Here is a 23,328-nt window from a genome sequence, read left to right as displayed (position 1 = left end):
GTTTTCTGGGCGTAAAGTCAGACCGCTGTCAGATTGTCCCTTCGTAAATTCAGAGTGTTACGCTCTCGGAGTGGTCAGAGCGCTCACTGGCCGAGGAGTAGGGATGATTTGAGCATTCTGACCTAACAACAGCAGTCAAGCACCCAAGCTAACTGGCTAACGTTGGCTATCTTGCTAGCTACCTCCAGACACAAATGAAAGAACAGCTCACTCTGACAATTTTACTCACCCTAGCAGAGCTGGTTAGGCTGTTTTTATGTTATCCAGAGCATTGGTGACTGCAACTGTATTGCTGGAAACAATTTAATGCTTTTTTTGCCAACGTTTACTGACACTGGCCATATTCAGTTGGTGTTGAGCGTTTGTAAATTCGTCAGTTATTCTGTAAGAACAGCAGAAGCCCAATCAGGCTACATATTTTTGTTAATTTGAGAGCAGGGTTTACTGATTTCATGACAGATATGAGAGCAGGGTTTACTGATTCCATGACAGATTGAGACCAGGGTTTACTGATTCCATGACAGATAAGAGAGCAGGGTTTACTGATTCCATGACAGATATGAGAGCAAGGTTTACTGATTCCATGACAGATAAGAGAGCAGGGTTTACTGATTCCATGACAGATTCAGAGCAGGGTTTACTGATTCCATGACAGATAAGAGAGCAGGGTTTACTGATTCCATGACAGATATGAGAGCAGCGTTTACTGATTCCATGACAGATAAGAGAGCAGGGTTTACTGATTCCATGACAGATTCAGAGCAGGGTTTACTGATTCCATGACAGATAAGAGAGCAGGGTTTACTGATTCCATGACAGATAAGAGAGCAGGGTTTACTGATTCCATGACAGATATGAGAGCAGCGTTTACTGATTCCATGACAGATATGAGAGCAGCGTTTACTGATTCCATGACAGATAAGAGAGCAGGGTTTACTGATTCCATGACAGATAAGAGAGCAGGGTTTAATGATTCCATGACAGATAAGAGAGCAGGGTTTACTGATTCCATGACAGATTGAGCCGACAACAATAACAACATTGTTGAGATTAGTAGTGACCAGGGCCCGTAGGAGTGCTGATCTAGCACCAGTTTTTGACTTTTAGATCATAATGATTATATGGACAGATCCTAGATCAGTACTCCTACTCTGAGGTACTTTCTGGATACGGGCTGTGATCTTGGCCAAACTGTGTTGGGTTGACAGTCACTGGATCGGGGTTCTAGTAAGATCACTATGTTTGTTTACGTAAACTATTAATTGATCATGTATATTTGGTGATCTAGTCATTAGTTCTTGTTGCTGATATTCTGAAGGATTTTACAGGGTAGGATGAAGGTCTTTCATTGGCCTGGCCATAACTACTGTCACACAATATCTGAATACTTGGTCAGATGAAATCAGGGAAAGATATTTCTGGATGAATCTCACTTTTAATCCCTTCATGACTAACAGGTTCAGACCCATATCAGGACTGTCTTAACAGAAGTAGGTTAGCACTGGTGATGAATATGAGGGTTTTATCTCTCTTTAAAAATAATCACTATATTCTCTGTTTCTTTTCTCTCTATATTGGGCTTTTATTCACTTCCAAATTATTAATAATTAAAGTTTTATAATTGCATCAAAGAAACATCATCCATCACCAAAGCCCTTCCATCTATACACATTAAAATAGTTTTATCCTCCAAATGTCTTCATAAAAGTAGATCCATAACCTACACATGGTGCCTCCCAGTAAGTCAGGGGCTCCACCAGTTCCTGACCAGTCCTGTTGTAAACCATATCACCGCCCCTGTCAACCCTCCCATGACAATACCCCCAAAACCACCTGTCAGAACCCCCATCAACAACCCCGTCACTATGGCAACGATGAGCTCCAATCTGTCACTGACGATTCTCTGCCTGTCCTCCTTCCTCCACTGGTATCTGTAGCGCTCCCTCTCCTTTACCTCATTGGACCGCACTGCCAAGAGAAAGACACACCCCTCTTTACTCACAGGGGGAAACGGTCACCAACGTGGAAGAGATCTATGATCTTTGAGGGAAGTTAATGAAAAGAACCTCATAAATTCCTAAATGTATTGTACTGTACTGTATTTTACTGTATTATAACTAGGTTGAATAAGTATAATTAAGTAAATGGTGCAGATTATTTATTCAACGTATTTCACAAATCACCGTTAGATGGCGTGCTTTCACTAAAAGACTGAAAATGAGATATTACTATTTACGGAGAAAGAAGTAGCCTAGACACTGATCTGAGGTCAGACTTGGTGTTTTAGTCCTACAAAGGGGGCCTGACAGGATTGGAAAAGTTGGATAAAGACGAAGTAGCCCCAAGACACTGATCTGAGGTCAGATTTGTGTTTTTGGCCTGTAAGTAGGCCCTGACAGGATTGGATAGGTGCAATCAAGGTGTAGAAATGTCCACAGAGCCTTTCAAAGAGTACGGTGGACCTACAGTACAGCTTTAATACAGCTCCTAATGGCTGTCCTGGGATAAGATTACCCTGACTAAATACTAACCAAACCATTAAAGAGTAAGGTGGATCTACAGTACAGCTTTAATACAGGTCCTAATGGCTGTCCTAGGATCATTACCTGACTAAATACTAACCAAACCATTAAAGATCTAAATCATATCAGATATACAGGGGCCAATATGGAATGTAGTATGTTGCTTTATGATGAGTCACTCACCCACTGTAGGTCTCTGAAACACAGGAGTACTCTGTGCAGCTCTGACCAGCTCGTCTTTGTAGGAAGTCAGCAGTTGGCTCTGGACTCTTTCTCCCATGATCCTTTGCTGATACTCCTCTGGGTTCTAACCGGTGGGACTGGCTGATGAGGTGGTAAATGTAGTCATTGGACTTTTTTCTGTTATGTAACATTCTACACGTTGGAGTTTGACCTGAGCAAGGCTCTACAACAGGATATTTAGTGATTTCTCAATCTTTAGTATTTTTTAATATTAGGAAATAAGCAAGTCAAGAATAGTTAAGAACTTACTCTGACACACATCCATCTCAGCTCAGCCGGGGATAAGGAGACTCTCACAACAAGTAATGTTATCACACCACACTGAGGAAGTTATGGAAAACACTATTACTGAATGAGGAAATCACAAACAGTGGTGTTTTAGGGTTTGTGTGTGTGTGTGTGTGTGTGTGTGTAAATTAGCAAGCCATGCAGCAAGTCAACTAAACACTCACCTAATATTCCTATTGCTGTGTGCTCCAGTCCTTCTCTCTATCAGGTGAACCAACACTTGTAGGCTACACACATTCTAGACTGGTGCCGTAGTAAGTATGTGAGGTCAACCTCCCTCCCTTCTGGGTCTCTTACCTCTAAGAATCTAAACGCTGTATTACCTGTGCCAGTTGTCGAGACAACATCAGATAAACACCTGTAAGGACACGCCCCTCTAATGCTCCAGAATGATATGAATATACCATGTCACTACAGAGTTCTCAAACAAACACAAGACCAGATAGCGAGCACGAGGAAAGCAACAAACTAGTCTAACAGGATGTAACGTTACATTTGTTTTCCCTTCATGAATAGGCACCTTGTCTGAAAGGCACTTCCAGATTGTTGAAGGTGTAGTCATAGCTGTACTGTTCGTGTTATTATCCTGTGTTAGTAATGGTTTGTATCTGGCACTAAGCAGGAGTGAACTATGAATGGGTGTGGTGCCTCACAGCTTGGTTTCAGTTCAGGGAAAATATAACTTAAATTACCACCACATTAACTGAGGCAGCAGAGACAGACGGGACAAAGTAACAGGTAGGTGTTGAATGGTTTAGTTTGATGAAATTCGATTTGAATCAAGGATACCTGAACAATGTGTAGGAAAGCATGTTAATGTCTCCAGTACTGCTGTCACAATGGGTTGCTTGTGGATTCCGAAGAGTCAGGCGCAGGAGACAGAAAGATTCCGTTAATGAATTTAATAAAAATATCCACACGGAAAATATGCAAGGTATGGAGTGCAAGGTGTGCAAAAGTAAGGAGGAGGGGCGCCACCTTCCGTAAGTGTCGTGACAACTGCTTTGTAAATGAGTAAAACATGTAGGGGGGGTGTTACTACTATAGACCATAGAAACACATTCATCAATGGCAAAACAGACAGTCAAATATGTATCATAAGAAATAAGGTTTTGAAGTGTCTTTCCTGTATCTAGGAGATATGGAAACATATTTAACCACAAAACTACCTCCATACTTCCTTACATTTTTTAAAAATGGTACCAGTTACTTCAGATGAGTCCACTTATGGGGGCCATAGAGCAAAATACCATTGTGTTTGTGAGAATCTCCCCTTTCCATAGTGTGGTCATATTAGTTTGTAGCCCAAAGCAATGTTTTAGTGAGAAGACCAATTGCCTCATTGTCTGACAAACACCAGATGTGGAAGGCCGATATCGGCGGATGTGGTGGATTGAGACGCAGCCCATGCAACAAAACAGATATTATATCTCTATCTTAAACTGACGGATTTTGATGGGTATTTTTGATTATTTTCCTTAGATTGACGCACGGGTGCATCAATAGACTCATAGTTTATCGTAAAACAGTGTGCTCTGTTTATTCAGTTCTAATTTTATTCTGTTCTTTTATTTGACCTTTATTTAAGTTAAAAACAAATTCTTATTTTCAAAGACAGCCTAGGAACAGTGGGTTAACTGCCTTGTTCAGGGGCAGAACAACAGATTCTTTCCTTGTCAGCTCGGGGATTGGATCTTGCAACCTTTCGGTTACTAAAAACAAAAAAATTATCAAAAATCGAATTTATTTATAAAGCCCTTCTTACATCAGCTGACATCTCAAAGTGCTGTACAGAAACCCAGCCTAATACCCCAAACAGCAAGCAATGCAGGTGTAGAAGCACGGTGGCTAGGAAAAGCTGCAAGCCCAGCTTCAGACTCAATCGTTAGGGTAATTTTAGTGTAAGAAAGGATGAAACAGCGTCTGTGCCACCAGTAAGTACAGATAGTAGTATAAACCCCCTCGCACAGTCCCCGCAGCCGGACAACTTTCTAATGGCTTCTGGAGGGAAACCGCTGTAGGAATGCTCAACCGGTGTCGCTCAATCAGCCGACAGAAACTTTCAACCGGTTCTCCCCATTAACAGCAAGTCGGAGTCAGAGGCCGAGCCTTCTCTGGTCTCTGCTCCTCCTGTTATGGGGTCTGAGACGCCGAAGCCTCCCACCATTAGCTCTGACAAATTGAAAACCCTAGTCATTGGTGACTCCATTACCCGCAGTATTAGACTTAAAAAGAATCATCCAGCGATCGTACACTGTTTACCAGGGGGAAGGGCTACCGACGTAAAGGCTAATCTGAAGATGGTGCTGGCTAAAGCTAAAACTGGAGAGTGTAGAGTATAGGGATATTGTTATCCACGTCAGCACCAACGATGTTAGGATGGAACAGTCAGAGGTCACCAAGCGCAACATAGCTTCAGCGTGTAAATCAGCTAAAAAGATGTGTCGGCATCGAGTAATTGTCTCTGGCCCCCTCCCAGTTAGGGGGAGGGATGAGCTCTACAGCAGAGTCTCACAACTCAATCGCTGGTTGAAAACTGTTTTCTGCCCCTACCAAAAGATAGAATTTGTAGATAATTGCCCCTCTTTCTGGGACTCACCCACAAACAGGACCAAGCCTGGCCCGTTGAGGAGTGACGGATTCCATCCTAGCTGAAGGGGTGCTCTCATCTTATCTATGAACATAGACAGGGCTCTAACTCCCCAAGCTCCACAATGAGATAGGATGCAGGCCAGGCAGCAGGCTGTTAGCCAGCCTGCCAGCTAAGTGGAGTCTGCCACTAGCACAGTCAGTGTAGTCAGCTCAGCTCAGTCAGCCCATTGAGACTGTGTCTGTGCCTCGACCTAGGTTGGGCAAAACTAAACATGTCGGTGTTCGCCTTAGCAATCTCACTGGAATAAAGACCTCCTCCATTCCTGCCATTATTGAAAGAGATTGTGATACCTCACATCTCAAAATAGGGCTACTTAATGTTAGATCCCTCACTTCAAAGGCAGTTGAAGTAATCACTGATCATAATCTTGATGTGATTGGCCTGACTGAAACATGGCTTATGCCTGATGAATTTACTGTGTTAAATGAGGCCTCACCTCCTGGTTACACTAGTGACCATATCCCCGCGCGTCCCGCAAAGGTGGAGGTGTTGCTAAAATTTAAGATAGAAAATTTCAATTTACAAAAAAAATAAATGTTTTTGTCTTTTGAGCTTCTAGTCAAGAAATCTATGCAGCCTACTCAATCACTTGTTATAGCTACTGTTTACAGGCCTCCTGGGCCATATACAGCGTTCCTCACTGAGTTCCCTGAATTCCAATCATACCTTGTAGTCATGGCACATAATATTCTAATTTCTGGTGACTTTAATATTCACATGGAAAAGTCTACAGACCCAGTCCAAAAGGCTTTCGGTTACAAGTCCAACACTCTAACCACTAGGTTACCTGACGCCCCTGTGTTTATTCTGTTCTATGTTTATTCTGTTCTATGTTTATTCTGTTCTATATTCTATGTTTATTCTATTATATGTTTATTCTGTTCTGAGTTTTCTGTACTATTTTCTATGTTTATTCTGTTCTATGTTTATTCTGTTCTATGTTCTATGTTTATTCTGTTCTATGGTAATTCTCTTGTTATCTGTGTTTATTCTTCTTTGTGTTCTAAGTTCTATGTTTATTCTGTTCTATGTTCTATGTTTATTCTGTTCTATGTTTATTCTGTTCTATGGTAATTCTCTTGTGTTCTGTGTTTATTCTTCTTTGTGTTCTAAGTTCTATGTTTATTCTGTTCTATGTTCTATGTTTATTCTGTTCTATGTTTATTCTGTTCTATGGTAATTCTCTTCTGTTCTGTGTTTATTCTTCTTTGTGTTCTATGTTCTATGTTTATTCTGTTCTATGTTTATTCTGTTCTATGGTAATTCTCTTCTGTTCTGTGTTTATTCTTCTTTGTGTTCTAAGTTCTATGTTTATTCTGTTCTATGTTAATTCTGTTCTGTGTTTATTCTTCTTTGTGTTCTAAGTTCTATGTTTATTCTGTTCTATGGTAATTCTCTTCTGTTCTGTGTTTATTCTTCTTTGTGTTCTATGTTTATTCTGTTCTATGTTCTATGTTTATTCTGTTCTATGTTTATTCTGTTCTATGGTAATTCTCTTCTGTTCTGTGTTTATTCTTCTTTGTGTTCTATGTTTATTCTGTTCTATGTTCATTCTGTCCTATTTTCTATGTTTGTTGTGTTCTATGTTCATTGTTTAACCAGTAAATAACATCACTTCATTGTCTAATTTCAATGCTGTATTGTAGACACCCTCTTCATTGAGTTGAATTGAGTTCAGGATAAACAACAGAGGAAAAGTACATCAACATGATGTCTTCAGGTGAGTGCTGTACCGTGATGATTAAAACCCAAACTTCCCTTAGATATGGAAGAGGACAGTTCAGTAGTGATACTCTACTATGGTAGTGTAACAGCTTCCCTATCATAGAGAAGAGGACAGTTCAGTAGAGATACTGTACTATTGTAGTGTAACAGCTTCCCTATCATATGGAAGAGGACAGTTCAGTAGTGATACTGTACTATTGTAGTCCAACAGAATAGGGAACATAAAACTGACAGGGATGCCAAAGTAAAATATAACCACTTGTTTTGTTTTTATTCTTTCAAGTATCAGTAAATGACAGATCTGCTGAATGCTGTTAAATGCAGCAGATTCTAAATGATTAATACTCAGTGTGTGTATGTGTCACAGCTGCTGATAAGCCAGATTGTGAGCCGATGGTGGTTACTGTTGGGTTCTTGACGTTGATCATTGGAATCGCTGTTGGAGTGAAACTGAAGGTGGCCACAGACCGGTTCGTTCAACAACATCTATGGAAGGTTTATGTCTTTGTCCCTGTTTTTGTTGTTGCTTCTATCATGGTGGTTCTGAACTTGAAGAAACAGGAAGTATAGAGGGATACTGAAGCATGACTCCTACAATTAGCAAACACTTCTCTGTCAGTCACACAAAACTATTGAATGAATGACTGATTTGTACATTTGTTATACATAGCAATAAAATACTTTTCCAAAATGCATGTGTCCATTGTTGATGGAAAGGGGTGGCTGGTAACCTAGCTGTTGAGATTGTTGGGCCAGTAACTGAAAGGTCGCTGGTTTGAATCTCCAACCAAGCCAAATGTGAAAAAATCTGCCGATGTGCCCTTGAGCAAGGAACTTAACCCTAATTGCTCTTGTAAATCGCTCTGGATAAGAGCGTCTGCTAAATGACTGAACTGTAAACAACGTTTTGAAAAAGTGATTTATGGTAGGCTAGATGTATTTGTCTAAGATTGTATTTGTCATCCCATTTGAATGTGACTAAGATCCCTTTCCATCTCTGGCCATCTCTGTGTGTACTCGTACTTTTCTTGTACTTTGTCGATGTGTGTGATTTATAATTGTAAGTGCCTTATTGATCAGTTGAAAATGTACTTAATAATATGTTTTTGTAACCAATTGCATGTGTCACTTCAACTCATTTGTTTCTGCTCATCAACATGTCAGTATCTTCTGGGCTGATTAAACCAAATAATAAAACAGATTTTAACTAACGTGGTCTATTATTTTAGATATTGACCTTTGAACTTTGACCCAGTGACTAAAGAGATGTAGTAAATAAAACATATTTAAATTAGAAAAACACATTGGACAACGTTGAGGCCAACACCCCCAGCAGGTAAGAGGGTTCGGTGCATACGTCGTGGGAAGAAGTTATCCACCACCACCCCATGACACCTACCGATTGAGACCCAGGACGGGCCCCCAGTCCACAGGAGATACATGTCTTCAACTTATCAAGTAAGACCCTGACATCAGCTCACCTCAGTGTTCTCAATAAGGGGTTATGACCCTGACATCAGCTCACCTCAGTGTTCTCAATAAGGGGTTATGACCCTGACCTCAGCTCACTTCAGTGTTCTCAATAAGGGGTTATGACCCTGACATCAGATCACCTCAGTGTTCTGAATAAGGGGTTATGACCCTGACATCAGCTCACCTCAGTGTTCTCAATAAGGGGTTATGACCCTGACATCAGCTCACCTCAGTGTTCTCAATAAGGGGTCATGACCCTGACATCAGCTCACCTCAGTGTTCTCAATAAGGGGTTATGACCCTGACATCAGCTCACCTCAGTGTTGTCAATAAGGGGTTATGACCCTGACATCAGCTCACCTCAGTGTTCTCAATAAGGGGTTATGACCCTGACATCAGCTCACCTTCGTGTTCTCAATAAGTGGTTATAGTTTGTACCCACTGCATACATTAATGTCCAGATCGATCTATTTAAGTTTCTTCATAATCTGAGATTGTGTGAGTTCTTTGATAAGAGTGAAACTTCATGACTCCACTTGAAATGTCATCCTCAGTGAGATGTACATTGGTCTATCATGCTAATCAATAGACTTACCTGTCCTACCTTGAGTCAAGGAGGAGATGAAGCCATTAACCCAGCTGAGGTACCTGAGAACTCTGAGAGAACAACATTTAGAGCAAAAAGTTAATTTGTACCTCCCCCCAAACGCAATGCCCCCATAGAAACCTTCTGCAGGATTGTTGAAAATGATGTATGTGACCTACTGAAAGATAAACAGAAACACAAATCCTCTGATAACCTGAGTAGAGACGAGAGAATGGCTCTTAAGGACTGAAAGTCAGATCCTTCCATTATCATAAAATAAATGTTACAAAGGAGGAGGAATTTGTACAAAACAAGTGCAACTATGTGAATGAATGTCGCCGACAATTATCTAAAGGTAACTTCTATCGCAAACTGAATTGTGACCCTAGAATTCCAGCATAATATCTTGTCCACAGTGGAAAGCTGTTTGGAATCAGGACAAATCACCAAAAAAGAAGTTGAATTTCTATGTGTGAAATTTCCCAAGATACCAACTTTCTATACAGTTGCTAAATTACACAAACAAGTGTCTCCTCCTCCTTCAGGTAGACCCATTGTATCAGCAATCAACTCTGTGACATTAAACATTTATACATTTGTTGATTACCACATTAAACCGATGGTTGAGAATCTCCCATCTTATGTCAATGACACTAATCACATGATCTCACTGATAGAGGGCTTAGGAAGGATACCAGAGGCTTGCAGGCGCTGCAACACTTCCTTCAGCAGAGAAACTCTACCCTTGCTGCATCCAATGATTGCATCTTACAACTTACTGAACTGGTATTATCCAATACTACTTCGTCTTTGAGTCAGACTTTTTCCTTCAAATTCAAGGTGTAGCCATGGCTCCCCCTTTTACCCCAACTATGCAAACCTATATTTGGGACAATTTGAGGAAGCACTCCTTTATAAAACAGAGACACACTCCTTACTTTCTAAAATCCTCCTATGGAAGAGATACATAGATGATGTCTATGTGCTCTGGGAAGGAAGTCAGCAGGAACTAAATTAATTCCAAACTCTACTTAACAAAAGTTCTGAATACCTCAAATTCACCATGCAAACTGATGAGAGAAAAATAAACTACCTGGACTTATGGATCATCAAAGAGAATGATGCATTACACACAGACTTATACACAAAGCCCACAGACCGCAATACCTTGCTATGTGCGGATAGTATGTATCCCATTCACCTCAAGAATGGTCTACCATACAGCCAGTTATGCAGGGTTAAACGAATCTGTGGCCACCAGACAGATTTTGACAGCAATGCTAAAAAGAAAGTCAGATGAATTCAACATGAGAAGCTACAAGGACATAACTCTTGATGCTGCAATGGTGACAATATCTCAAAAACCAAGAGAGGAATTACTAAAAACTCAACCAAAGAAGAAAAACAACGCAACTGTCTTTTGCACTAAGTACACCAAGGGTTCGGAGAAAATGAAATCAATCCTGAGAAAGCACTGGCATATTCTGCAATCAGACAAAACAAATCGCACACCTCTTCAAGGAACCCCCGCTGGTGGTCTATAAGCGTGGTCGCAATATTTGAGATAGCTTAGTGAGATCTGACCTGCCCCTCAGCCCACTCAGACACTCTTGATAACCATTCCAAATGGGAACAACAAATGTGGCTCATACGCACAGTGCAATATCACTATAAAAACATCCTTCTTCAGACACCCACATACAGGTCGAAAAATCCATGTTAGGGGTATCATCCATGTTAGGGGTATCATCTCTGTTAGGGGTGACATCCCTGTTAGGGTTATCATCTCATGCAAGACCAAAGGAGTAATCTATCTCATCACCTGTTCATGTGGAAAAGCCTATGAAGGACAAACAAAGAGACAATTAAAACAACGCATAGCTGAACACCGCAGCTCAATCAGGTGTAAGAACATTGACTATCCAGTAGCAGCTCACTTTGTTGAAGCTAACCAACCAATCTCCTCCCTCAAATACACAGGCATTGAGCATGTTGCTCTACCAAGGAGAGGAGGAAACATGGAGATCCTGCTACTAGAAAGTGAGGCTTACTGGATATCCTCTCTAAAAACATTGACCCCTAGTGGTCTGAATATTGACTTTGATCTCAGGCCCTTCTTATGAACAATTCCCTCTTTTATGAACAAGTTTTATAAATGTATATATTATTTCCTCTCCTTGGTAGAGCAACATGCTCAATGCCTGTGTATTTGAGGGAGGAGATCCATTATGATCCATCACTACTGATAACAGGCCCCATCATGATCCATCACTACTGATAACAAGCCCCATCATGATCCATCACTACTAATAACATGCCCCATCATGATCCATCACTACTGATAACAAGCCCCATCATGATCCATCACTACTGATAACAGGCCCCATCATGATCCATCACTACTGATAACAAGCCCCATCATGATCCATCACTACTAATAACATGCCCCATCATGATCCATCACTACTGATAACAAGCCCCATCATGATCCATCACTACTGATAACAGGCCCCATCATGAACCATCACTACTGATAACAGGCCCCATCATGATCCATCACTACTGATAACAAGCCCCATCATGATCCATCACTACTGATAACAGGCCCCATCATGATCCATCACTACTGATAACAAGCCCCATCATGATCCATCACTACTGATAACAGGCCCCATCATGATCCATCACTACTGATAACAAGCCCCATCATGATCCATCACTACTGATAACAGGCCCCATCATGAACCATCACTACTGATAACAGGCCCCATCATGATCCATCACTACTGATAACAAGCCCCATCATGATCCATCACTACTGATAACAGGCCCCATCATGATCCATCACTACTGATAACAAGCCCCATCATGATCCATCACTACTGATAACAGGCCCATCATGATCCATCACTACTAATAACAGGCCCCATCACTACTGATAACAGGCCCCATCATGATCCATCACTACTGATAACAGGCCCCATCATGATCCATCACTACTCATAACAAGCCCCATCATGATCCATCACTACTGATAACAGGCCCATCATGATCCATCACTACTGATAACAGGCCCCATCATGAACCATCACTACTGATAACAGGCCCCATCACTACTGATAACAGGCCCCATCATGATCCATCACTACTGATAACAGGCCCAATCATGATCCATCACTACTGATAACAGACCCCATCATGAACCATCACTACTGATAACAGGCCCCATCATGATCCATCACTACTGATAACAAGCACCATCATGATCCATCACTACTGATAACAGGCCCAATCATGATCCATCGCTACTGATAACAGACCCCATCATGATCCATCACTACTAATAGCAGGCCACATCGTGATCCATCACTACTGATAACAAACCCCATCACTACTGATAACAGGTCAGTGGATAACAGGCCTAATCACTACTGATAACAGGCCCATCATGATCCATCACTACTGATAACAGGCCCCATCATGATCCATCACTACTAATAACAGGCCCCATCATGATCCATCACTACTGATAGCAGGCCAGTGGATATCCAAAGGAACGTTATATGGCATACATCATGATCCTTCACTTTCAACAACAAAACCATTGGGGGCACCTGGCAGTTATTTTCTTGCTGAATGAGTAAAAAAAAAAAAAAAAAAGGTTATAGTTGTCATAGGGACAACACCAATACTCAGTTATGTTAGGATATGTGTTAAGTTAGTAGTTGTCATAGGGACAACACCAGGACTCCAGTGGGTTAACTGACTTCCCTGAGGAAGATGCCATACTTGTTTTGTGTCAGGTTTCCCCTGCAAGTACTATTACATTGAATATGGACTCAAAATCAGTTAAACAATCATATTGAAATGTTAAAAGATTGCCCACCCACCTGTGTCAGGTGATCTGATAAGTAACTTCCAAGAAGCAGTCAAAGGTTGTCTCAGAACATGTTAGGGTATCAATGAAATGCAGGTTGACATTTATTTTCATTCATCTTGACCTGGAGGCAGAACTGAGAGATTTCCGCTAGATGGGTCAGCTGCAAAGTCTAAATTGGCTCTATCGTAAAAAATTAGGAAATAAAAAATTTGCTTTTTGGTCTTAATTTAAGGGTTAGGCATTACGGTTAGCAATGTGTTTAGGGTTATGGTTTGGTTTAAAATCTGATGTTTTGACTTTAGTGTTAAACTGGGGTTAAAGGGGCATTCTGGGGTTGGTACATCTATTTTATTGTATCTGTGATACAGCCATTCGTTATTGAGGATTCAAACTCATAAATGCATCATGAGGCCGATTCAGACTTTTTTACGCGTTTTGATTAAGCACTTCTCAGTATTTGGTATTCAGACTAATCTATTGCAGGTGCATAACAAGGTTTGCAGGTGTGGCTCCCATGCGCACACTAAATACATTTAATGCATTCCCAGAAAACACACCCATTGGATGGCCTACCAACTTGATTAGGGAATTTGTCTTCAATTAATTGTCCTGTTTATTTATCTAAAGCAATCCCTTTAGATACTGTACATTTAATTAGAATTTGATTGGCACAAATATTAGAATGTAGCCATCAAATCAACACAATATTAGAATGTAACCTTCAAAACAACACAATATTAGAGTGTAACCTTCAAAACAACACAATATTAGAATGTAGCCATCAAAATAACACAATATTAGAATGTAGCCTATGGAGAATGTGTTCAGAATGGAAACTAATGAAAGGTAGCCATCAAAACAACACAATATTATAATGTAGTTATCAAGGGGCGGCAGGTAGCCTAAATACATTTATTTCAGCGTTGGACTTGTAACCGAAAGGTTGCAAGATTGCAAGATCGAATCCCTGAGCTGACAAGGTACAAATGTGTCGTTCTGCCCCTGAACAAGGCAGTTAACCCACTGTTCCTTGGCCGGCGTTGAAAATAAGAATTGTTCTTAACTGACTTGCCTAGTTAAAAAGATCAAAAATATATTAGAATGTAGTCTATGGAGAATGTCTTCAGAAAGGAGACCAATGAAAGATAGCCATCAAAACAATACTAGAAGGTAGTCATTAACACAATATTAGAATGTAGTCTATGGAGAATGTCTTCAGAAAGGAGACCAATGAAAGGTAGCCATCAAAACAATACTAGAAGGTAGTCATTAACACAATATTAGAATGTAGCCTATGGAGAATGTCTTCAGAAAGGAGACCAATGAAAGGTAGCCATCAAAACAATACTAGAAGGTAGTCATTAACACAATATTAGAATGTAGCCTATGGAGAATGTCTTCAGAAAGGAGACCAATGAAAGGTAGCCATCAAAACAATACTAGAAGGTAGTCATTAACACAATATTAGAATGTAGCCTATGGAGAATGTCTTCAGAAAGGAGACCAATGAAATGTAGCCATCAAAACAACTGACACACGTTCTTCAACCCGTTGGAAGATTAGTGTATGGTGGAAATAGTAAGGTTAAAACATTTTGTGAGTCATCCCCCACTGGGCACAGTCGTACGACAGTTCAATGTCTTGCTTTGATTTACGTTTGATCGAGTTGGCAACTAGCCGTGGATTGGAAATGAAATCAAGAACAAATGCCACCATGTCATTGGATTTAAGTTAAAAGTTGGGTGAAAGAAAACAACAAAACGTTTTGCAAATCCAATCGGTTATCCACGTTGATTAAATGTCATCACGTTGATTTGTTTGCTTGAATTGACGTGGAAACAACGTTGATTCAACCAGTGTGTCACGGTTTCTGTTTCATTTTTGAGTGTGCTCCCTGAGCTTACCGCTGGAGGGCACCCTTACTTTGTTTCTAGTGTCCAGGTTACCCTGATTGTTATCATTGGTTTCACCTGTGTGTTGATTGCCCTCTCGGTTCACCTGTTGACTGGCTATTTAGGTTCCTCTGTGGGCAGATCTCTTTGCTTAGGTCTAATGTTTTAATTAGTGTGCTGGTATGTTTTTGCTTTGTTTTTCTGTGAAGACCTTAGTAAATGTTCTGGATTTACCCTTACCTGCTGTGTTTCTCTGCGTCTGAGTTTATACTAGCATTATTGTCACACAGTGGCCACATGCTCCAGGCTGCAGTAGACTACCTATTTAGCTTGCATCTCCAAGTTTCATCACTGCAAGCTAAAAGGCCATACAGTTAAAATGATGCATAAGGTCACAGCATTCCATAAGGTCACAGCATTCCATAAGGTCACAGCAATCCATAAGGTCACAGCATTCCATAAGGTCACAACATCACAGCATTCCATAAGGTCATAGCATTCCATAAGGTCACAACATTCCATAAGGTCACAGCATTCCATAAGGTCACAGCATTCCATAAGGTCACAGCATTCCATAAGGTCACAACATTCCATAAGGTCACAACATTCCATAAGGTCACAGCATTCCATAAGGTCACAGCATTCTGTACTTTACTGTGCGAAAGGGGCACTTGTTGGGTTTTCAGTTTGCTTCCATGACTGGTTTCACATTTGTCTCCAGCATGCCAAAGTAAAAATCATCTAAAACAATCTGTTTGTATTTACAATCCCCTTCTCCAAACAGATTAGAACCTACTCATTTACCTAGTTTGAATTTTGCAACTTAAAAAAAAAACTATTAAACTTTAACCCCAGCCATCTCTTTAAGGATTCACATGTGAGGCCATGTACTAAACAACCAAAGATTTCAAGACCAAAGGCTGGTTTATACTACGGGTGTGTTCGTAATTTTATCTGGAGTGCCAGAGTGTTTTCTGGGCGTAAAGTCAGACCGTTGTCAGATTGTCCCTTCGTAAATTCAGAGTGTTACGCTCTCGGAGTGGTCAGAGCGCTCACTGGCCGAGGAGTAGGGATGATTTGAGCATTCTGACCTAACAACAGCAGTCAAGCACCCAAGCTAACTGGCTAACGTTGGCTATCTTGCTAGCTACCTCCAGACACAAATGAAAGAACAGCTCACTCTGACAATTTTACTCACCCTGGCAGAGCTGGTTAGGCTGTTTTCATGTTATCCAGAGCATTGGTGACTGCAACTGTATTGCTGGAAACAATTTAATGCTTTTTTTGCCAACGTTTACTGACACTGGCCATATTCAGTTGGTGTTGAGCGTTTGTAAATTCGTCAGTTATTCTGTAAGAACAGCAGAAGCCCAATCAGGCTACATATTTTTGTTAATTTGAGAGCAGGGTTTACTGATTTCATGACAGATATGAGAGCAGGGTTTACTGATTCCATGACAGATTTAGACCAGGGTTTACTGATTCCATGACAGATAAGAGAGCAGGGTTTACTGATTCCATGACAGATATGAGAGCAAGGTTTACTGATTCCATGACAGATAAGAGAGCAGGGTTTACTGATTCCATGACAGATTCAGAGCAGGGTTTACTGATTCCATGACAGATAAGAGAGCAGGGTTTACTGATTCCATGACAGATAAGAGAGCAGGGTTTACTGATTCCATGACAGATATGAGAGCAGCGTTTACTGATTCCATGACAGATATGAGAGCAGCGTTTACTGATTCCATGACAGATAAGAGAGCAGGGTTTACTGATTCCATGACAGATAAGAGAGCAGGGTTTAATGATTCCATGACAGATAAGAGAGCAGGGTTTACTGATTCCATGACAGATTGAGCCGACAACAATAACAACATTGTTGAGATTAGTAGTGACCAGGGCCCGTAGGAGTGCTGATCTAGCACCAGTTTTTGACTTTTAGATCATAATGATTATATGGACAGATCCTAGATCAGTACTCCTACTCTGAGGTACTTTCTGGATACGGGCTGAGATCTTAGCCAAACTGTGTTGGGTTGACAGTCACTGGATCGGGGTTCTAGTAAGATCACTGCGTTTGTTTACGTAAACGATGATTTGATAATGTATATATGGTGATCTAGTCATTAGTTCTTGTTGCTGATATTTTGAAGGATTTTACAGGGTAGGATGAAGGTCTTTCATTGGCCTGGCCATAACTACTGTCACACAATATCTGAATACTTGGTCAGATGAAATCAGGGAAAGATATTTCTGGATGAATCTCTCTTTTAATCCCTTCATGACTAACAGGTTCAGACCCATATCAGGACTGTCTTAACAGAAGTAGGTTAGCACTGGTGATGAATATGAGGGTTTTATCTCTCTTTAAAAATAATCACTATATTCTCTGTTTCTTTTCTCTCTATATTGGGCTTTTATTCACTTCCAAATTATTAATAATTAAAGTTTTATAATTGCATCAAAGAAACATCATCCATCACCAAAGCCCTTCCATCTATACACATTAAAATAGTTTTATCCTCCAAATGTCTTCATAAAAGTAGATCCATAACCTACACATGGTGCCTCCCAGTAAGTCAGGGGCTCCACCAGTTCCTGACCAGTCCTGTTGTAAACCATATCACCGCCCCTGTCAACCCTCCCATGACAATACCCCCAAAACCACCTGTCAGAACCCCCATCAACAACCCCGTCACTATGGCAACGATGAGCTCCAATCTGTCACTGACGATTCTCTGCCTGTCCTCCTTCCTCCACTGGTATCTGTAGCGCTCCCTCTCCTTTACCTCATTGGACCGCACTGCCAAGAGAAAGACACACCCCTCTTTACTCACAGGGGAAACGGTCACCAACGTGGAAGAGATCTATGATCTTTGAGGGAAGTTAATGAAAAGAACCTCATAAATTCCTAAATGTATTGTACTGTACTGTATTTTACTGTATTATAAGTAGGTTGAATAAGTATAATTAAGTAAATGGCGCAGATTATTTATTCAACGTATTTCACAAATCACCGTTAGATGGCGTGCTTTCACTAAAAGACTGAAAATGAGATATTACTATTTACGGAGAAAGAAGTACCCTAGACACTGATCTGAGGTCAGACTTGGTGTTTTAGTCCTACAAAGGGGGCCTGACAGGATTGGAAAAGTTGGATAAAGACGAAGTAGCCCCAAGACACTGATCTGAGGTCAGATTTGTGTTTTTGGCCTGTAAGTAGGCCCTGACAGGATTGGATAGGTGCAATCAAGGTGTAGAAATGTCCACAGAGCCTTTCAAAGAGTACGGTGGACCTACAGTACAGCTTTAATACAGGTCCTAATGGCTGTCCTGGGATCAGATTACCCTGACTAAATACTAACCAAACCATTAAAGAGTAAGGTGGATCTACAGTACAGCTTTAATACAGGTCCTAATGGCTGTCCTAGGATCATTACCTGACTAAATACTAACCAAACCATTAAAGATCTAAATCATATCAGATATACAGGGGCCAATATGGAATGTAGTATGTTGCTTTATGATGAGTCACTCACCCACTGTAGGTCTCTGAAACACAGGAGTACTCTGTGCAGCTCTGACCAGCTCGTCTTTGTAGGAAGTCAGCAGTTGGGTCTGGACTCTTTCTCCCATGATCCTTTGCTGATACTCCTCTGGGTTCTAACCGGTGGGACTGGCTGATGAGGTGGTAAATGTAGTCATTGGACTTTTTTCTGTTATGTAACATTCTACACGTTGGAGTTTGACCTGAGCAAGGCTCTACAACAGGATATTTAGTGATTTCTCAATCTTTAGTATTTTTTAATATTAGGAAATAAGCAAGTCAAGAATAGTTAAGAACTTACTCTGACACACATCCATCTCAGCTCAGCCGGGGATAAGGAGACTCTCACAACAAGTAATGTTATCACACCACACTGAGGAAGTTATGGAAAACACTATTACTGAATGAGGAAATCACAAACAGTGGTGTTTTAGGGTTTGTGTGTGTGTGTGTGTGTGTGTAAATTAGCAAGCCATGCAGCAAGTCAACTAAACACTCACCTAATATTCCTATTGCTGTGTGCTCCAGTCCTTCTCTCTATCAGGTGAACCAACACTTGTAGGCTACACACATTCTAGACTGGTGCCGTAGTAAGTATGTGAGGTCAACCTCCCTCCCTTCTGGGTCTCTTACCTCTAAGAATCTAAACGCTGTATTACCTGTGCCAGTTGTCGAGACAACATCAGATAAACACCTGTAATGACACGCCCCTCTAATGCTCCAGAATGATATGAATATACCATGTCACTACAGAGTTCTCAAACAAACACAAGACCAGATAGCGAGCACGAGGAAAGCAACAAACTAGTCTAACAGGATGTAACGTTACATTTGTTTTCCCTTCATGAATAGGCACCATGTCTGAAAGGCACTTCCAGATTGTTGAAGGTGTAGTCATAGCTGTACTGTTCGTGTTATTATCCTGTGTTAGTAATGGTTTGTATCTGGCACTAAGCAGGAGTGAACTATGAATGGGTGTGGTGCCTCACAGCTTGGTTTCAGTTCAGGGAAAATATAACTTAAATTACCACCACATTAACTGAGGCAGCAGAGACAGACGGGACAAAGTAACAGGTAGGTGTTGAATGGTTTAGTTTGATGAAATTCGATTTGAATCAAGGATACCTGAACAATGTGTATGAACGGATACACGCTAACGTCCCAAGTACTGCTTTGTAAATGAGGAAAACACGGGGGGACTTTCCTATATCTAGGAGATATGGACACATAAAAACTACCGACATAACTACCACAAAACTACCTACATACCTCCATTCATTTTTTAAAAATGGTACCAGTTACTTTAGATGAGTCCCGTCACATACCATTGTGCTTGTGAGAATCCCACCTTTTCCATAGTGGAGTCATATTAGTTTGTAGCCCAAACCGTTCAGACGCTACAGACAGAAGTTGGCACATCGGCGGTACTGACTTCAGGCAAGTCTGATAACACGTGTGGGGGTCGTAGAGCAAAACGAAGAACATCGTTTGTAGGCCAAACCGTTCGGACGCTACAGCCGTTTTAGTGAGAAGACTGATTTTTGCATGCCACATGGTCTGACAAACACCGCTGTATCTCGGCCACCTTCCTCCACCGCAGATGCAGAAGTCCGATATAGGCGGAGTTGGTAGATTGAGAAGCAGTGGAAAACAGAAAAGAAAACGCTGCACACATTTCCATGACTTTGCCTACATCTCCAGCGCCTGCGGAAAGTGCCTGGATGTGCGTATGTTCTTCAGTTCTGAGATTGAGAAGCAGCCCATGCAAAACAACACATACAGTATCTTTAACTTAAACTGATGGATTTTAATGGGGATTTTTTATTATGTTACTTAGATTGAAGCAAGGGTGAATCAATAGACTCGTTGTTTATTGTGAAACAGTCTGTTCTGTTTAATCTGTTATTGTGTTCTATGTTTATATGTTACATGTTCTGTGTTTATTCTGTTCTATGTTAATTCTGTTCTGTGTTTATTCTTCTTTGTGTTCTAAGTTCTATGTTTATTCTGTTCTATGGTAATTCTCTTCTGTTCTGTGTTTATTCTTCTTTGTGTTCTAAGTTCTATGTTTATTCTGTTCTATGGTAATTCTCTTCTGTTCTGTGTTTATTCTTCTTTGTGTTCTATGTTTATTCTGTTCTATGTTCATTCTGTCCTATTTTCTATGTTTGTTGTGTTCTATGTTCATTGTTTAACCAGTAAATAACATCACTTCATTGTCTAATTTCAATGCTGTATTGTAGACACCCTCTTCATTGAGTTGAATTGAGTTCAGGATAAACAACAGAGGAAAAGTACATCAACATGATGTCTTCAGGTGAGTGCTGTACCGTGATGATTAAAACCCAAACTTCCCTTACATATGGAAGAGGACAGTTCAGTAGTGATACTCTACTATGGTAGTGTAACAGCTTCCCTATCATAGAGAAGAGGACAGTTCAGTAGAGATACTGTACTATTGTAGTGTAACAGCTTCCCTATCATATGGAAGAGGACAGTTCAGTAGTGATACTGTACTATTGTAGTCCAACAGAATAGGGAACATAAAACTGACAGGGATGCCAAAGTAAAATATAACCACTTGTTTTGTTTTTATTCTTTCAAGTATCAGTAAATGACAGATCTGCTGAATGCTGTTAAATGCAGCAGATTCTAAATGATTAATACTCAGTGTGTGTATGTGTCACAGCTGCTGATAAGCCAGATTGTGCGCTGATGGTGGTTACTGTTGGATTCTTGACGTTGATCATTGGAATCGCTGTTGGAGTGAAACTGAAGGTGGCCACAGACCGGTTCGTTCAACAACATCTATGGAAGGTTTATGTCTTTGTCCCTGTTTTTGTTGTTGCTTCTATCATGGTGGTTCTGAACTTGAAGAAACAGGAAGTATAGAGGGATACTGAAGCATGACTCCTACAATTAGCAAACACTTCTCTGTCAGTCACACAAAACTATTGAATGAATGACTGATTTGTATGTTATGTACATTTGTTATAAATAGCAATAAAATACTTTTACAAAATGTATGTGTCCATTGCTGATTGAAAAGGGACGGCAGGTAACCTAGCTGTTGAGATTGTTGGGCCAGTAACTGAAAGGTCGCTGGTTTGAATCCCCAACCCGACTAGGTGAATAATCTGCCGATGTGCCCTTGAGTAAGGTACTTAACCCTAATTGCTGCTGTAAATCGCTCTGGATAAGAGTGTCTGCTAAATGACTGAACTGTAAACAACATTTGGAAAAAGTGATTCATAGTAGGCTAGATGTATTTTGTCTAAGATTGTATTTGATTTTAACTAATGTGGTCTATTATTTTAGATATTGACCCAGTGACTAAAGAGATATAGTAAAGAAACGTATTTCAATTAGAAAAACACAAACGCAAGTACAACAATAACATGTGTTTCATAGTTTGAATATAAAACACATTTTACACTACTCTGACAAGAGAAACTCATAGTTGATGATTTGTTAGCACACACACTACATTATTTGTTTCAGGAAACAGAAATATACTTGAAAAGTTGGAAATTAAAGAAAGAAAATAAACATATACAAGGAAGGTTGAGGACTGGTTTGAAAGAGGATCCAGTCCCGTCAACTACAGCAGATGGCATCATATACAATGCCTTGGGAAAGGATTCAGACCCCTTGACTTTTTCCACATTTTGTTAGGTTACAGACTTATTACAAAATTGATTAAATTGTCTCCCCCCCACCCCTCATCAATCTACACACAATACCCATAATGACAAAGCACATTTAAAAAAACCATTTTTTTGCTAATTAATTAATAATAAAAAACTGAAATATCACATTTACATAAGACTTCAGCAAGTACAGCTTGAGTCTTCTATCGTATGACGCTACAAGCTTGGCACACCTGTATTTGGGGAGTTTATCACATTTTTCTCTGCAGATCCCCATTTTACCATGCTTCACTGTAGGGATGGTCCCAGGTTTCTTCCAGAAGTGAGGCTTGGCAATCAGGCCAGAGAATCTTGTTTCTCATGGTCTGAGAGTCTTAAGGTGCCTTTTGGCAAACTCCAAGTGGGCTGTCATGTGCCTTTTACTGAGGAGTGGCTTCCGTCTGGCCACTCTTCCATAAAGGCCTGATTGGTGGAGTACTATAGAGATGGTTGTCCTTCTGGAAGGTTCTCCCATCTCCACAGAAGAGCTCTGTCAGTGACCATTGGATTCTTGGTCACCTCCTTGACCAAGGCCCTTCTCCCCCGATTGCTCAGTTTGGCCTGGCTGCCAGCTCTAGGAAGAGTCTTGGTGTTTCCAAACTTTTTCCATTTAAGAATGATGGAGGCCACTGTGGGACATTCAACACTGCAGGCATTTTTTGGTACCCTTCCCCAGATCTGTGCCTCGACACAATCCTGTCTCGGAGCTCTATGGACAATTCCTTCAACCTCATGGCTTGGTTTTTTCTCTGACATGCACGGTCAACTGTGGGACCTTATATAGACAGGTGTGTGCCTTTCCAAATCATGTCCAATCAATTGAATTT

At 40.6% G+C, this 23,328-nt stretch overlaps 4 long non-coding RNA genes across 4 annotated transcripts; 2 read left to right on the top strand and 2 right to left on the bottom strand.

The window, feature by feature from the left end:
• Positions 1 to 919: 919 nt before the first annotated feature.
• LOC106595941 (uncharacterized) lies at positions 920 to 19,952 on the bottom strand. Its single transcript, XR_001326517.2, has 5 exons — positions 19,938 to 19,952; positions 3,218 to 3,842; positions 3,015 to 3,086; positions 2,706 to 2,846; positions 920 to 1,968 (listed from the first exon to the last, which is right to left on the bottom strand). It is a non-coding gene; the product is annotated as an uncharacterized lncRNA (long non-coding RNA).
• On the top strand, positions 3,514 to 8,642 carry LOC123730981 (uncharacterized). The gene is made up of 3 exons (XR_006762489.1): positions 3,514 to 3,791; positions 7,353 to 7,426; positions 7,799 to 8,642. It is a non-coding gene; the product is annotated as an uncharacterized lncRNA (long non-coding RNA).
• Positions 17,020 to 19,579, bottom strand: LOC123724007 (uncharacterized). Its single transcript, XR_006762488.1, has 4 exons — positions 19,313 to 19,579; positions 19,114 to 19,185; positions 18,805 to 18,945; positions 17,020 to 18,068 (listed from the first exon to the last, which is right to left on the bottom strand). It is a non-coding gene; the product is annotated as an uncharacterized lncRNA (long non-coding RNA).
• LOC106592474 (uncharacterized) lies at positions 19,588 to 21,834 on the top strand. Its single transcript, XR_001325648.2, has 3 exons — positions 19,588 to 19,886; positions 21,056 to 21,129; positions 21,502 to 21,834. It is a non-coding gene; the product is annotated as an uncharacterized lncRNA (long non-coding RNA).
• The last annotated feature ends 1,494 nt before the right edge of the window (positions 21,835 to 23,328 follow it).

The sequence above is a fragment of the Salmo salar genome, chromosome ssa02, assembly GCF_905237065.1.
Source record: "Salmo salar chromosome ssa02, Ssal_v3.1, whole genome shotgun sequence".
Lineage (NCBI taxonomy): Eukaryota > Metazoa > Chordata > Actinopteri > Salmoniformes > Salmonidae > Salmo > Salmo salar.
The sequence above is the reverse complement of the archived record's forward strand: the minus strand, read 5'-3'. Positions and strand labels throughout refer to the sequence as shown.